The sequence below is a fragment of the Callorhinus ursinus genome, unplaced genomic scaffold, assembly GCF_003265705.2.
Source record: "Callorhinus ursinus isolate GAN/ISIS: 27379988/994484 unplaced genomic scaffold, GSC_fseal_2.0 scaffold7, whole genome shotgun sequence".
NCBI lineage: Eukaryota > Metazoa > Chordata > Mammalia > Carnivora > Otariidae > Callorhinus > Callorhinus ursinus.
Window position 1 is genome coordinate 56447029 of NW_027397069.1, and position 18102 is coordinate 56465130.

The 18102-nt window shown below is 39.0% G+C and overlaps 1 long non-coding RNA gene and 1 pseudogene across 5 annotated transcripts in view; one reads left to right on the forward strand and one right to left on the reverse strand.

Annotated features, from left to right (window-relative positions):
• Window positions 1-18102, forward strand: part of LOC112826728 (uncharacterized) — a 33953-nt gene that overhangs the window by 7047 nt on the left and 8804 nt on the right. For 3 of the 5 annotated variants that reach the window (XR_012378811.1, XR_012378810.1, XR_012378808.1), the window contains exon 3: window positions 3209-3344. The exons of 1 other annotated variant lie outside the window; for it this stretch is intronic. This is a non-coding gene — a long non-coding RNA (uncharacterized lncRNA). Of the gene's footprint in view, window positions 1-3208; window positions 3345-3925; window positions 4326-18102 lie in introns of those variants that run through there. One more of the 5 variants, XR_003209028.2, reaches the window with a different exon arrangement.
• LOC112826997 (U4 spliceosomal RNA) lies at window positions 7956-8077 on the reverse strand (annotated as a pseudogene).

Genomic DNA, 18102 nt, shown 5'->3' on the forward strand with positions numbered 1-18102 from the left:
AACTGAAGACAGATTCTAGGGAAAGACAGATTTTCCCATTTACTGAAGTTTAGGAAAACATTTGTGGTTTGAAATGCTGATACATACGAAAGTCTTATCTGTTCAAAGTATTCTTTGCTGATGCTTAGTATTGTTATTCATAATTATAATAATTTGCTGATACTTAATATATATCCTTATTAATAGCAGTATTCTAATAAGTATTCTTTGCCAATATAGGTTCAATATTCACGAAATATTATGGAGAGACTTATCTTAAAGTCAATAGGTACTGTTTTAGATTCTGGGGATTCAGTGTTAAATGAGACAGACCTAATCCCTACCCCCATAGAGTTGCCAGATAATATACAGGACTCACGATTAATTCAGAATGTCAGATAATACATAATTGTTTAATAATATTACAAATATTATTACAAATTACATGGAACATGTAATTTACAAATATTACAGGGAACATATACTAAAACATTACGTGTTGTCTATCTGAAGTTCAAATTTAACTGGTATCCTGTATTTTTATTTGCTGAATCTGGCAATTCTGTGACTTCACTGAACTTACAACCAAAGTACCAGAGGCAGAGATAGTAAATACGATTAGCATCCAGTGGATATGTGTAACCTAGGAAGCCATAAAATGGAAGGCATGTGACTCTAAATGTGTGGAGAAAACCTGCCTGTGAACCAAGAATGCCCACCCTTAAGAGCAAGAAATAAACTTGTGTTTGAGCCATGTGTTTGGATCCATTCGTATCATTCTTTGTTATACCAGCCTAGCCTAACTAACTTAATGTGTGGGTCCCTGAAATCTATGATCATGCCCAAATATACTCCAGAATCAAAAGTTTTCATGTAATGTACCAACAACTTAAAAAAAATATGTAAATAAAAGCAACAGAGAGGTAGGCCAAACCCTAAAATGCTTGTACTATATATAATCCTCATTCTAACATAACTTTAAACCTGAGTGTTTTGAAGGCAGGCAATTTTTTAAAATTACATAATTTGACGGTTTCCCTAAGCAACTAACACTATTATTCCTAGCTATTAAAACATTTTCAATTATTTTCTTCGTTCAGTTACTGAATGTAGAAAGGTGTTGTAGGCATTGAAAATTATAAACAAGACATGCTTTCTGACTTTAGAAAGTGTAGGGCCTAGTAGAGGACATAAAGATATATAATAGTAGGCAAAATATAATCAGTGCCAAAAGATAAGTGCAAATTGTATCTCTAATTGAAGTGAAAAGTTCAGACTAGAGAAGAATAGAATATAGCAACTGAATGAGGAAGCTTTTTTTTCTTCAAACCTTTACTGTTTTCTATCTTCAAATTTTATTTAAAAGAATGTGTCAAAATGTACAAAATACAAAAATAACAGAAAAATAAAAATCACTTTAATCTCACTACCCAGACAATACCACCGATAACATGTTAGTATATATCTCCTCCTTTATATTTTAAATAAAATTGGGGTCTTTTTATATATGCTTTTCTGTACTTTTTTTCTACTTAATATAATGTGAGCATTTTTCATTAAATGAATTTTAAATATGGCTTTTAACAAATGTACAATATTCCATGCCATGGATGGACTTGTTGTCTTGACTTATTTTCCTCTTATTAGTAGATATTTTATTTCCAGGTGTTTTACTTTTATCAATAATGATGCATTGACCAGCCCTGTCTCTGAATCTTTGTAATAATTCAACAACTATTATTTGAACACCACCTACTGCTCTGGATGTTGGAGATACATTAGTGAACAAATAGTCCCAAATCCCTGCCCTCATGGTGGGGAAGGAGAGAGAGATGATAAATGTGTAAACTCTAAGTTATATCAGATAGTGATAAATGCTCTGGAGAAAAAGCAGGGAAGAGGAGTAAGTGGGAAGACTATATGTTTCCCTTTTAAACCCGTGCTATAGAAATAATTAAAACAGGGAGTGGAATTTGATAAATGCCCAAAAAAAGAAGTTCAAAAGGCAATGAGGTAGCACCTGGGTGGCTCAGTCGGTTGAGTCCCAAGATGGAGTCCTGCGTCCAGCTCCCTGCTGAGCGGGGAGTCTGTTTCTCCCTCTGACCCTACCCCCTGTCATGCTTTCTTTCTCTCACGTGCTCTCTCTCAAATAAATAAAATCTTAAAAAAAAAAAAGTGCCATGAGAATCATTTACCTAAGAGGACAGGTCAAGAAGGAGAAACAAACACTTAGCGGGCAACTCGACTTGGCCAAAATAAAGAGAAAAGAGAATTTCGGAAAGGAGACTACGCTTCTTCCAAAGTTACTGAAACATCAAATAGAGTGGAGACTGAACAAAAACCATTAGATCTGAGAAAGCCATTGTTGACTTTTATAAGGTTCTTGTTAAAGGAATATGGAGACAGAAGAAATAAGGTAAATTAGATCACCAGGGATTTTAGTCAATTGAAGGCAGAAAATATAAACTTCTCTTTTTGCACTGAAAAGGAGGATGGGATGGTAGCTCAAAGGACCAAAGAGAACCTTTATTTTAAGGTAAAGGAAAAACCCAATATGTTTTTTGTTTTTTTTTTTTAATTTTATTTATTTATTTGAGAGAGAGAGAATGAGAGATAGAGAGCACGAGAGGGAAGAGGGTCAGAGGGAGAAGCAGACTCCCCGCTGAGCAAGGAGCCCGATGTGGGACTCGATCCCGGGACTCCAGGATCATGACCTGAGCCAAAGGCAGTCGCTCAACCAACTGAGCCACCCAGGCGCCCAGGAAAAACCCAATATGTTTTTAAGTAAAGAGCAGAGGAGAACTGACGGTGTGAAAGACATATGGTGGGTCTCAGAATCAGGACAGACAGGGTCAGGAGCATAGCTGGGACATTGGGATGTGCAAGAAGGGGCACTGACTTCTCTGAGACCAGAAATAATGACAAGAATATAAACAATGCCTAGCACAGTGCCCAGTGCAATGGTTAATTTTATGTGTCAACTTGACTGGGTCATGGGGTGCCCAGATATTTTGTCAAAGGTTATTCTCAGTATGTCTGTGAGGGTGTTTTTGGATGAAATTAACATGCAAATGGGGAGACCAAGTAAAGCAGATGGCCTTCCCTAAAGTATAGGTGGGCCTCATCCAATGGAAGAAGTGACTAGAACAGAGACTTACCCTCCCACAAGTTAGAGGGAGCTCCTTCTGCCTGACCGTTCAGCTGTGACTTTGTCCTTTCCTGCCTTCAGTCAGATCAGCATTGAAACATTGGCTCTACTTGGGTCTTGAGCTTGCAATCTCGTGGACTAGAACTACACCAGCAGCTCTCCTGGGTCTCCAGTTTGCTGGCTGCAGATCTTAGGACTTCTCAGCCTCCATAATTATGTGAGCTAATTTTTTATTTTCTCTCTCTCTCCTTCTCTTTCTCTGTCTCTCCATCTCTCTCCCTCTCTCTCCTGTTTCTGTTGGTCCTGTTTCTCTGGAGAACCCTGATTAACACGCCAGTACATAGTACTAAATGTTTAATGTGTATATGTCGAAGGACAGAAGCCATTATAGAGAAATTCAGAGGTGAAGAGGATGGATGCTGAGTTATGGGAAATGGATGGCCACCAAAGCTGACCAGGGAGACCCAGAGCTAAGCTGAATGCTCCAGGGAAATCCCTTTAGTGCTAATAGGGAACAGTATGGACAAGCAAGCAGGTCATCTGGACTCTTAACAGGCCAAAGATCCTGGCTGGCAGGTGATCGACCTCTTACAGATTCAGCAAGCATTCCTGTAAGTGGTCAGAGCTCGGAGTCAGGAAGGTGATACAAATAGGCAAGGACCAAATGTTCTTGGCATCAAGGGAATGGGAAGAAAACAAACATTTCATTGCCTACTTGTACCAGGCACTCTGCTAGAGCTTCCCATGATCATTTAATCTCCAAACCAACCTGCCAGCTAAGTGTTCTTACTTTTTCAGAGAAGGCATTGGGAGACCAAGAAATATTAATGAACAAAGTTCAAAGTCACAAAGCAGAAGAAAACTAGAACCTGGATCTGAATTCAGAGGCATAATTCTGGGCAAGTCTGGCAGGAGTTATCATTGACCCATCCGTGGGAACTGGTGCTTAAGGACAGAGCTTCAATCCCTGTGAAGACCAGAGGAACTGGGATACCCAGCAGGAAACACAGGGTGGAGACTCAGGCGTGGGAAAACGACAAGGACAAATCTTTTATGAGGGAGGAATTTGCTCGTAAGAACAAGATGGAGGGGCACCTGGGTGGCTCAGTCGGTTAAGTATCTGCCTTCAACTCAGGTCATGATCCCAGAGTCCTGGATCGAGCCCCGAGTTGGGCTCCCTGTTCAGCGGGGAATCTGCTTCTCCCTCTCCCTCTGCCCCTCCTACCGCTCATGCTCTCTATCTCTTTCAAATAATAAAATCTTAAAAAAAAAAAAAAAGAACAAGATGGAAAGGATAAAGGGGTGAGAGCTTCTAGGATATTAGTGAGAATGTCATTTTAACATTCAGTTCACTTGTCTCCGAAGACCCATATTCTAAAACAGTGAATAAAATATCTTAACATCTTATTATGCGATATCTATCATTGATGATGGGCACATAGGAGCTCTCATGACATCCACCTAATTTGCAGATTAAATGATGCTCATTGTTCCCTCTTTAAAACATGCCCACAGCATGGTATACGCTCAAAAGTAGTAGAATTCCCTTTAATATAATTGTGAACTTCTGCCCTCCCTGCAAGTTCCATGCTTGTGTAGTTGCCTTCTTCCCTCAAGCCCCTCTATACCACTTGAACTTGTCATTGTAATCGTGTTAATTATTATGTAAACCAACAGAATGTAAAGTCACTGCCGAAATTGCTGTCACCAAATTAGATGTAAGCAAGAAAATTTGCAAAAGCCCAGAAAAAGTAAAAATTTACAAGTATTTTGCACTTCAAAAGATCGGCAAAGGAAATGTAGTTCAAGTTAAAATAAAAAGTTTAAGGTATGTAGCATTGTTTTCTCTTTTCTGTGCTTTAACTGACTTTTGCGATTCACCAACACTACCAGTGTTGGATGAGAACGCTTTTACTCTACTCTGTATTGTACTTGGAGAGCACTTTTGTTCATTCTTTCTCAGATAAAAGCACAATCTGTCTAGTAAAGCAAAATTCAAGACCGGAGTCCATGTTCTTTCATTGACGCCATTCAGCACTTTTACGTGAAACCTCAGTACAGAGTATAATACTACCTGTCTGATGAGGCCAGTCCTCTAAATCTTAGGGATAGTGTGACTCCTACGTACTCAATTTTGCATTGTGAACGCTTATGGCTTACTACTATTCAGAAGATTACTGGGAATTATGCATTTGGAGGCCAGATTGTTGCTGTTGTTTTATTATAGGCCAACATGTACACCATTTTAATAGTTCTGTCCATAAGGAATCTTAGAAATAATCTAGTGCAATTCTCTTGTATTAAAGATAAGGAAACTAAGGACTAAGGTTGAAGACACTTGCCCAAGGTAAAAAAATTATTAAAATAAAATTAAGGGACATGTTTAAACAGCCCCTTACTTTGTATCTTCCCCATGATATACAGCACTTTTAAAAAGAAGTTCTCAAAACACTTTTTTAAAGCAGATCGTTAATGATTCTGATACCTGTGCATCCAATTATTATCCTATTTTCCACCAGCTGGGTTACCTCCTCTCAGACACTGAAAAGTCAACATTTTCTTTGCAGATGAATCAGTTGAATGGTTGCATTCATCCATAAATAAGAAACCTGAAAAACAAAGGTTATTTTTATCACATACACCACTGGTAGGCAGTCCAGGCAGGCCTCATTTGTCCACTCTAAGTTTTATAATGTCATTAAGAACATGAGGCTTTCTCCATTTTCTTGTTCAGCCAATCTTAATGTGTGCTTGTCAACTGGTAATTAGCTATTTCACCTCAAGTATTGTAGGTTTGCACTGGCAGAAGTAATGGGAAGAAGAAAAGAAAGCATGTCAGCTGAGCTGGACTTGCTTTAAAAAGAGATTTTCTGGCACCACTCCTAATAATTTCCTCTTAGATCTGATTGGCCAACTGTGTTACTTGGCCCCTCTTATCTGCATAGTGGCTGCACTCTGTGTTGGGAGAGCAACCAGCAGTTTCTATCACTGCAGGACTGTTGCCAAGATTAAGAAGAAGGTATGTGTGGTACTTAGTATGTGCCTGGCATCTAGTAGATGCTGAAAAACTGGTAGCTCTTATTTTGTTAGAAAAAAATGAAACTAGTGATGACGTCTCCAAACTTCCTCCATAGTAATTACGAAGTGTGTTAGACTTGCGAAGAATCTAGTGTGGTAATAAAATAATTTTTAGTAGAAAAGCAAGTTTTTTACTAAACTTCTGTTTGACACTAAAATATTGGCATAGTAAATAAATACATACATACATACATACATACATACATACATACATACATACAATATAGGTAACTTTTTTTTTTAAATAAATTTTTTTTTTTTTAATTTTATTTATTTATTTGAGAGAGAGAGAACGAGAGATAGAGAGCACGAGAGGGAAGAGGGTCAGAGGGAGAAGCAGACTCCCCACTGAGCGGGGAGCCCGATGCGGGACTCGATCCCTGGACTCCAGGATCATGACCTGAGCCGAAGGCAGTCGCTTAACCAACTGAGCCACCCAGGCGCCCACAATATAGGTAACTTTTAAAAACTCATTTGATTAACCAGATCATCATCTTGGAAAATGGTCAATAGTTTTTAATGTTCAGCATAGTCTCAAAAATTTTAAATATAAATGACACTATTTATATTTGTGTTTTATGAGTTAGAAAATATTATGTTTAATTATCATTAAAAGTAGTTTTTATCATAACTGAAACATGCTCAAATTAGTGACATGTTGAGAAAATCTCTGTCAAACCGTTAAAACGTGACCACAAATACCCATTCGTATTATTCATATATTGTTAAGTAAAGACCTTGACCTTCAAAAGATGTATCTGTGGAGATCACTGGGTCTCTGATTTCAGTTGCAAAATTTCTAGCTTGCAATAAACACTGCCATTAGAATGGTAATACCAGAAGTTTTATGTGAGGTACTTGATTTTGTGAAGCAACAATAAGAAAAAAAAAGACAAATATGTATTTTATAAGAAAATTAATCATTTTAGCATAAAAAATAAAAAATATTAGCAGAATTTCATAGATATAAAAATACCTAGAACTAACATCTGCCTCACACATATGCTATACCGGGGAGGCACCCAGTCAATCCCATAATAAAACAAAAACCTCAAGCACAATCCATTATTGTGTTATACTACACTATTACTATTACTATGTAAAATGTTTTGAAATGAGTAGGCAAAAAAAAAAATAGTTCACATAAACCTCTACCTAAATGCTTTTCTTAAAAATGAACTAAATATGAGAAGGGTGTGTGTGGGGGGGTGTATAATAAAAGGAAGGCAATCTATCCTTTTTAAAAGTCTATATGCTTAGGGCTTTACAAATACTTCTATTTCACAATCTTTATGACAACTTTGAGTAGTCAATACTCCAGGAAGGGGAATCATGTGGAAAGGAGGCATCAGAGAGACACTCTAAGTGTCCCAAACAGGGACTCAAGAGCTGCAGTTCAAAGGTGAGTCAGACTCCACAGCGTTTGATTCCTCTACTCTGTGCCCTAAGCACCTAATTGTCCCATGAATAGGACTTAGCCTCTTTGTTGTTCATGTAGCAATTCTGTGACTTTTGATGTCAATAGATGTATTGTGGTTTTAATTATCAAATCTGTGAAATGTAATTTCAGTTCAGGGTTCTTCTTCACAATACAACCCAAGACAATACAAAAATGTAGTATAAAGAAATGAATAATTAAACGAATTTAGCCAATTTATGCAGTTTAAGCCCAAACTGTTTGGTTACAAGGTCTGTGTTTTTTTCCTCTATTATTACTGAAATACTTGACTCAGTTATCCAGTTAAGTTTATATACATGTTCATGTACATATATCTGCAAATTGCAGTTTTTAACTACCGTAGTTCTACCAATTAGCAATAATCGCGCCTCGGATAAACCTCACTGGCTACGATACTGCCACTGCGCAAAGTGGCAGTATTATTTTTTTTAAATGTTTCTTTTCTTTTTTTATTTTTTTAAAGATTTTATTTATTTATTTGAGAGAGAGAGAATGAGAGATAGAGAGCACGAGAGGGAGGAGGGTCAGAGGGAGAAGCAGACTCCCTGCCGAGCAGGGAGCCCGATGCGGGACTCGATCCCGGGACTCCAGGATCATGACCTGAGCCGAAGGCAGCCGCTTAACCAACTGAGCCATGCAGGCGCCCTTTTTTTTTTTTTTTTTTAAGATTTTTTTTTTTTTTTTTACAGTTGGAGAAAGGAGGGGGGGGAAAACAAGCAGGGGGGGGGGGAGGGGGAGAAGCAGGCTTCCCGGTGAGCAGGCCGCCCAATGCAGGGCAGTTTTTTTTTTTTTTTTTTTCTCCACCCCTCCAGTCTTGTTTTCCTGTTGACAAAATGAAGGCAGAAACTTGCCCTTGGGTATGGAGTGGGGGCAGGGTACAGAGCTGAGAGCCTCCTGCCCCCAGGGGAAATTTTCTAAAGGTTCTTGTGCGCAAAGCTTACCATAGTTCTACCAGGGAGCACGCACCTGTTTCTTTTCTTTTGACCTTTTCCTTGCGTATTTTTCTCTTCGCTTGGATCTATCCCATCATCTGTGGTTAAGCCTGTAGTATACAAGTCTTTCTCTTTCTTTATTTCGTCTAGCCTTATTCCCCGTCTCCCAGCTCCATGCCAGAACCCTCACCCCCAGTCCAAGGTAGCACATATCCTACTCTTACCTATAGCACTTGCTGCAGCATCATCATTTCATTAGCAATATTCTCACTGCCAGAAGTCAGGCTCAGCTGTGAAGGAGGATTTGTTTAGGCATAATGGCATCAATATTGAAAAGATATTTTTGATATCTTTTAAAAAGAACCAAAATCAAATGCAAGTCTCTCTTTAATCCATTGGATCTTTACAGATTAAAAAATGAAGTTCAAGTGCACTTCTTTTCTCTCACTAATGCATCCAACAAGATCCTTTTATGCTTTAAGGAGTACCATTTTCACTTTCATAGAGAATTCTCAAATCTATTAGCTGCTCAGATCTGATAGTTTGCTCCTTTCTGCAGATCAGGCTAAGCAAACTCCCAGGGCAGCAAGCCACCAGGAATTCCAGTTACAGAAGATTGCCATATTCCTTCACAAAAAGGGCCTGGAAAGTGCTAGCACACCCTATTCCTCTTAACCATCCCTAGCCCTCACTCAAAGAAAGGACAAAGGTTAAATAAAAATGTGTCTGGCATGGTAGATTTTTTTAGTGAAATAAAAAATGTATACTCATATTATGGATAAGCTACAGTTTAAAGTATGTCCTGCCTTCTTTTCTCAGGTATAAAAATATTTCAAGGCAATTTCAGTAAACTGGATTTCAAGAAACTCCTAAAACATTTTTTGTGAGTTGCTTTCATTTTGTCTGAATTTTAATGTGTATTTCAAACACATTGCTATACCAGAGTATATAGGTTTGGTTGTCATTTCATAGTTGTCAAAGGGAAATTCTTATTTTAAATCTCTACCTCATCATTAAAAAGTTCTAATAATAAAAGGCCTAAATTTTAAGTCCTTGGGGACATCAAAGTATCTCCTTTACTATGTTGTTGAAGCTCTGGCAGCATGTTGCAAAACTGATATGTAATAGACAAAGAGGGGAAGAACAAAACTGGACACAGTTACCTGGTTGTTGAGAGTACAAGATTATAAAATATTTTGTTTAAAACTAGTGGGCTATTTTAATAAGTGAACCAAGAAAGGGTGGGGGAGCTCCTAGATGTATCTATTTTAGGACACATCTTATCATTGACCCCTTTTCCTCCTTAAGTAAATGTATTCCTCATACATAGCTCAGAGCATTGTTACAACATCCTTGGGAAAGCAGTCATTTTAAAATGGAGTTAAAAGTCCACATTGCAGCCTTGAAATGTGGTTGAGTCGTGTGATGACCTTGGAGACTTAGCTCCAGTTGTGCAAAGTCTCACAAAGTGGACCTAGCGTAGATTAGAAAAGACAAAACTCCTGAATTCTTTTTTATTCTACTAAATATGTTTACTTGTTATGGTCTCCTTGAGCAAGTGTTGGCATTGGTAGAAGGGCAACGGGCATTTGCCTAATGGTCTGAAGTTTGATAGCCAAAAATAAACATAAGGGGAAAAAAATCATGACTTTCAGATACATGACTTTGAGACTTGGCCCAGGCTGAATTCAAGTTTACCTTTGCACTAAAAAAAAAAAAAAGTTTGTTAGGCAAATGGGTAAATGGTAGTTTATCATACTTAATAATGAATGTCAAAGTATCCAAGATCATTGAGGCTCCAAATCATTTATTCACGAATAATGAAAGCATGGCAAACACATATAAAAATTACCTAATTTTCATAACCTGACCCTTTTCTTTTACCTATGAGTTGTGTTGGTGTATTTTTAAAGTTACAAAAGTTTTTAAAAGTTACAAACTTATAAAAACTTACAAAACTGTTAGAAAAGTTGTGATTAAATAGAGAGAGAGGAGTATGTGTCTATTTATTTTGATAATTAAATTCAGTTGACAATTCTCAACTGGAGATCATTAACTGGGAAACATTTGGAAATGTATGAGGGCACTTTTGGTTTCTCAATGACAGAAGGCAGACGCCCAGCAGAGAGCTACCGACATTCAGTGCCAGGAGCTAAGAATACGAAACATCCCGCTAAGTAGGGGACTCCCTGAACAACCATGAAATGCCAGTGGTGCTGTCACCCTTGAGAAACACAAGGGACCGAGCCATTACAAGTAAATGAAGCGTTTGTTGTGAAGAAGTACAGAGGCAGAGTGGACTGTGGAACTGCACAGCTAGAGCTCAAATCCAATATCTGGCTGTATGACCAAGGCCACGTTAATTAAGTGGTCTAAGACTCAGTTGCCCCACCTGTAAAATGGGCATACTAGTCTAGTATAACTGCCTCACAGAATTTTGTTGTAAGGAATAAACAAGTTAAAATATATAAAGTGCTTAGCATATGGTAAGCTCTCAATGTCGGCTACTGCTATTACGAAGTCACTCAAGTCCTTCATTTTATGTTAATTGGAGTGGGTGAGAGGATGTAGAAATATATTTTTTAAAACCTGAGGCTTCTAAATTTAAAAATCTTCAGTCTGGAATCCATTATGTGTCCAAAGGTATTTCTTGATGATGACAACCATCATGTAAGCATGCTCTCCGTCATTAAATGTATTCAGCTGAAGCAGGAAGAGAAGGTTGAGTGGGAGCAGGAAGCACTCCCAGGTTAAAGAAAATTGGTGTGGGCTGAAAAAAAGGAAAGTGTAAGGTGGACACTTTATAGGGTGAAGGGATGCACAGGAGATCTCAGCAAATTATAATGGTGAGATTACACAGTGGTGAGTACAGCTGATGAGATGCAACCAAGGAGAGATTAGTAGTAACCTAAGACCGTAAGGAAAAACCAAGTCCAGATGACAATCAAGTTGGAGAACATTTGTGGAACATTGTGCACTTTCATGGGGTCTGTAAGCCTTGAGCCTATCAGTGCCGACTGGGAACATTCTGAATAGTTAAATGCTTCTTTCTGTAAGAGAGGAGGCTTCCCGCTCTGCAGTGAAATCGTGGATTTGTTGTTTGCACACAGAAGGCCTTGTTTGTGTAACACTCATTTTTAACTATGATTCAGTCTTTTGAAACCCGTAAAGGAAAAGCCAATGAGAACCAGTTTTACTTCTACTAAGAATTTAAAAGCCCAAAAGTGAATACTGAATTAATCTTAGTGTTTTATATATTTAAAAAACAACAACTCAATCCAAACAAGAATGAGGTTAGTGTCTGTAGGAAGAATAGAATAGTTCATCACAGGTGGATGGGACGCATTTTTCATAAGTACAAATTAAGCAGCCTGAAACAAAAGGAACTAAAGAGAAAAAAGAATACCAGTCGCCCTTCTAATTTTTTAAAGTTCTGTCAACTGTCAGATGTTTTATGTGATGATTCAAATGATCAAATATTTTCATCACAAATAGATTTTAGTAATATCACCATTAGTAGACATCCAAAAATAGCAGTGATAGTACTATGTTGATTCATTCTCTTTCAAAGACTGAGTCACAAAGGACAAAATCTAGTGAATTGGATATGATGACAGCCATCCTACTTCCCCATCTGTCTCTTTTGGCCCTCTCACCCCCCAAACCTTTGCATCACTCAAGATTCAATATCTTCTATTATATTCTTTAGCTATACACTTGCATCGGGCACACACACTTTCTGGACACTTTCTCAAAGTCATCTTACTGGCTTTGTGGTGAATGTTTCTCAAAACTTGGTCTCCAGCATTGGCCCCTTGCTCACACTCCAGTCATCATGGTTCCAAGAACTCTTAGAAATACCACTTAAGTACAAAAATTCTAGCCTAACACGTACACATTTCCTTCTTACACCTTGCATCCAGTCAACAAATCTGGTCTATTTTCAGAATATATCCAGAGTCTGATTCCTTCTCTTTGCCTCCGACCTGGCCCACACCGCCATCAACTCTTCCCGGATTATTGTAGCCTCCTCCCTGGTGTCCGGGCTTCCACCCGTACCCCTGACCCACCTCACCCTTCTGAACACAACAGCCACAGCAGTGCTTTTTAAAATGAAAGCCACCTCCTAACTCAACTCTGCACAAAATCCTCCAGGGGCATCCCATTTCCTGCAGAATAGAGACATAAATTTCTTAAGCTCTGTAAGGTCCTACCCGATGAGACCCTGACCTTGTCTCTTCCTCTGCGTTTCTTTGTTCACTCTCCCCGTCATTCCCTCTGGCTGGAATGCACACCCCCAGACACCTGCATGACACAACCACCTCTCCTGGAGGCGTTCACCTAAACGAGTTCTCAGTGAGGACTTTTCTGACTCCTTGAGTGCCCTTCCCCACTTTACTGTTCTCCTCAACACTTATCATTGGCGTGAACTGCGGTTTACTTATTTATTGTTTATTTTGTGTCTCTCCACACTGGAAATGTGGGGGCAAGGATCTTTGTTTTGTTCACAGATAGATTCCCAGTGTCTAGAACAAGGCCTAGCACACAAACATCATTAAATGAATATTTCTTGAATGAATCCAAAAATCTCCGACTCTTCTAAAACCAGCTTCTAATAAAGACTACCCTATTTTTCCTAAAAGTCCACAGTTTTCTCCTGCTAAAAATCCATCTAGACTCAGAATTCTGCAGTTGTCTTTGTCGTCTGACTAGTTGCTAAATCCTTTCAATTCCACAATGTTACTGGACTCTGTCCCCCTCCTTTTTATTTCTGCTGCTACCACCCTCATTAATGACAGCAGAGGTTGGAATCAGAAGACTTGGGTTTGAATTCCATCTCCACCATTCCCCAGTTATAAGATTTGGGCAAGTTCATTTGGGGTGGGGTGGGGGAGAACGTCTCAGTTCTTCATTGGTCAAGTCATACCTATTTTATAGGGTGGTTATGAGTATTAAATAAGATAATGTATCTAAAGCATGTAATTGTACCATATGAGCTCTAAGGAATTTGGGAAACAAAACAGATGAACACATGGGAAGCGGGGGGAAGAACGAGAAGGAAGCAAACCATAAGAGACTCTTAACTATAACAAACTGAGGGGTGATGGAGGGAGGTGGGCAGGGGATGGGCTATGTGGGGGATGGGCATTAAAGAAGGCAGTTGTTATGATGAGCCCTGGGTAATGTATGTAAGTGATAAATCACTGACTTCTACTCCTGAAACCAATATTATACTACATGTTAACTGACTAGAATTTAAATAAAAATTTGGCAGATTAAAAATAAATAGAGCATTTATTTGTGCCTGACCCATAGTAAGTGATTAATCTATTCCCTCGTGCCTGATCCATGGCAATAGATTTCTAACTCATATCCCTTCTCCTTGTCTGATTCCTTTTTAATACTTCATATCATTACTACCAAAAAGGTTTTCCATAAGTATTGCTTTGATCATGCTACTCAACATGTTACTCGACAACTTTCAAAATCTTCTTACAGAGAAAGGAAATTATAATTTGAGTGCCTGAGATACTATTATACATGTTTCAGATACTATTATACATGTTTCATAATTTGATAATTTAATAAACCCAAACCAATTCATCTAGCACTCAAAGCTTACCCAAATCTGCCTCTCTTCTTCTTAGCCACTGTGGTTAATTTTGTATGTCAGCTTGGCTAGTACAGTACCCAGATATCTGATAAGTACCAGTCTAGATGTCTCTCACTCTTCCTCTTCCTTCCTCCCTCCCTCCAAACACACATCCTATTGGTTCTGTTCTCTGGAAAATCTCAACACACTAGCCATATGAAGACCTATCAGGACTTGTCCTATATGGTCCATCTCCTCCCTAATTTGTAACCACTCTAGCCAGAAGTGTTTAACTTTTTACTATAGATTCCTTGAATTTTTCAAAAATCCTTCTTATTGCAGCACTTTGTATTTGTAATAATTTCCTTACAAAGAAGCATGCTATCCCACTTCTGCTGCTGAGTTACCTAGTGAAAGTTACTTAACATCTCTGAGCCTCTATTACATCATGGTAAAATAAGGATAGTAATTTTCTTACTGAATTGCTATATAGGACATGTGTATGCTCATTGTGAAATACATAGCATAGAGTGAAAATTGCATTTAATTCCACTAATCTCCAGGAAGCTTGTGTGGAAATGAGTATACTATGTCCTGGTAGGCTCAGGAACAGATCTTCAGGGTTAAGTGGTAACTGATAATCTCGGAGCATAACTGATCTGTGGTTCTAAGATTGAGCACACAAGGTGGTAAGTGTGTAAGGCAGACCTACAACCAAAAGATCAGCAACCCAAAAGGCAAAGACCTGACCGATGAGGCTAAATACTCAAGATTTAGGGCACCCACCCACTTTGGAGAGTGTAAGCAATCACCAATATTTCAAGTAGGAGAAATGCTCAGCTCGGGGAGTTCCGACTATTTTCCTTCAATAAGTAAACTCCAGAATTTTAGCAGGTTTTTACACAGACACTCAGAATTAATTCCATCATGTAGATTCTCTTGCATCTGAGTGTTCTGGGTCTTAGGGTGGGGGCAGAGCAATGTATGCAACCCCAGGGTTGTAGCTTTAAAGGGAAAGAACATGTTTTTCTCCTCCCCCCCATTTTTTTATGTTGCTGCTGAATATAATTAGACATCTTGGATTGTGATGACAAGGACCACACCCTAGGATAGCAGAGCAGTAAGAGTAAAAGTCTCAGGGGTTCTTGAGTGGCTCAGTTGGTTAAGCATCTGCCTTCAGCTTAGGTCATGATCCCAGGGACCTGGGATCAAGCCCCATGTCAGGCTCCCTGCTTAGCAGGGAGTCTGCTTTCTCCATCTCTCTCGCCTACCACCCTCCACGCCCAGCTTATGCTCTTGCTCAATCTCTCTCTAAAATAAATAAATAAAATCTTAAAAAAAAAAAAAGGATAAAAGCCTGGGTCTTGATCATTGTAAAGTTACCATATTGGCCTTGAACTGCCTAAACTTATACTTTAATATTGTTTGGTGTTAAGACAGCCAAACTAATATATAGCAGATTATAGAAAAATCTGTTAATCAAACAGAAAGATTTTTCAGATACAGCTTAGGTACAGAGGACATACTAAACCTATACACCCAATCTGTGCTTTCCCTGGGAGGTGCCAGTCTTGCCTCCAAGTTGTGGCCTGAACATGACTCCCTTACCTGACGGCCACAATTGCTGAGCACTGCCACAGTCAGAGCTCCCGGGACTGAACTCCCTTCTGTGGCTTGCTCCGGGGCTGTGAGAGCCACTTCCGCACTCCTTGACCCTCTCCTAGGCAAACTTGATTATGTGTTGGCATGAAGTCCCAGTCGTTAGCTTCGTTCCTGGAATTCTCTCCTGGCTTCCGATGGAAAATAAGAACTGGAGACTTAGGGCGCCTGGGTGGCTCAGTTGGTTAAGCGACTGCCTTCGGCTCAGGTCATGATCCTGGGGTCCCGGGATCGAGTCCCACATCGGGCTCCCTGCTCAGCGGGGAGTCTGCTTCTCCCTCTGACCCTCTTCCCTCTCGTGCTCTCTATCTCTCATTCTCTCTCTCTCAAATAAATAAATAAAATCTAAAAAAAAAAAAAAAAAAAAAAAGAACTGGAGACTTAGATTTCAGAGACCAGTGTAAGGAACGAGGAACAGCCTGTCTAGCCCTAGAAGCCATTGAGATCATCACTGAAAACTTTGCAGGTCTTTGTCCAGTGAATATGATCTTTAGCCTGAGACCAGTATTGAAGAAATTCGCTATCCAAAATTGGAGAACTTCAAAATCATTAGATATCTTGAAACTCATTCTGTGTTCTATATACACTTTGCAGATTTTCTCCATACTGCAATAACTCCAAAACTGATAAATATATTCTATTTCTGCCTCTCATTTTTTGAGTTTTTTCCTGTGATAAAATATCCATACCATAAATATACTATTTTGACCATTTTTTTAAAGATTTTTTTTTTATTTATTTGAGAGAGAGAGAATGAGAGATAGCACGAGAGGGAGGAGGGTCAGAGGGAGAAGCAGACTCCCCACCAAGCAGGGAGCCCGATGTGGGACTCGATCCCGGGACTCCAGGATCATGACCTGAGCCGAAGGCAGTCGCTTAACCAACTGAGCCACCCAGGCGCCCCCTATTTTGACCATTTTTAAGTGTACAATTCAGTGGCATTAACTACATTCTCACCGCTATGCCACTGTCTTTACTGTCCTTCATCCCAAACTCAAGTGCTCAAATTTCCACATTGAGTACTAATTCCCCATTACTCCCTCCTCCCAGCCCTCGATAACCACTCTTCTACTTTCTGTCTCTATGAATTTGCCTATTCCAGGTACTACATACAAGTATGAGGCACAGAATCATACAATATTTGTCCTTTAGTGACTGGCTTTCACTTAGCATAATGTCTTCTAGGTTTATCCACACTGTAGCATGTGTCAGAATTTCATTCCCTTGTAATGCTGAATAATAGTCCATTGCATGTATATACATTTTGTTCATCCATTCATCCATTGATGGATACTTGGATTCCCTCCATATTTTGGCTGCAGAGAAACCTTGCAGCTATGAACATGGGTGTATGAACATCTATTCAAGTCTCTACTTTCAATTTGTTCGGGTATAATATACCTAAAACTAGAATTGCTGGATTATATAGTAATTCTGTGTTCAATTTCTTTTTGAAGGACACCATACTGTTTTCCACAGCAGCTGCACCATGTACCTTCCCATCAGCAATAAATAAGGATTCCAATATCTCTACATCCATGCCAATATTTGCTATTTTCTGCTTTTTTCCCCTTTATGATAGCTCTCCTATTGGGTGTGAAGTGGTATCTGTCTCTCATTTTTAATGTCCTCAATTAATTAAAATTTTAGAAGCTCCTACCAGTCAGTGCTAGTGTGAATCTCCTAGCATTGACTGTATTCTTTGATAAAGTGCTTAAAGGAAGAGTTAGATATGGAATGGACTTGTCTGCTAGTTGTCACGCCTCATTCCTCAAAAGCTCCTTCCCCAGTTTTCAGCCAAACTACTTCTGCCTCTGATTTCATCAGGTTTCCGTAGTGCATGTCTGAGTAAGATTTTGTTTGATAAGAGTTCTTCGGCTTAAAAGAAAAGTTTGAAGACTTTCAGCCTACTCCATACTTTCTAAGGTTCAAAGAGCTTAAGTGACTTTTCCAACGTCTTTCAGCCAGGTATTGGCAAAGGTAAGATTTGAACAGAAAGGTATCCAATGAGACAGAGTATGGCTAGTAGCCATCAGGGCAGGCAAGCATCCTTTCGATTATGCATTCACTTCTTCAACATACATTACACACACAATTTAACTGCAAAATAGAATTCACTTACAAAATAAACCTGCCTTTGTCTTTCTCTCCTATCAGTTTGACAAGGAGAGTGGTAAGGCAGCAGAGAAATGAAACATGCTCTGGTGAATACCATCATCTTAGTAGACAAGAAACCAGTGATAGCAACAAAATT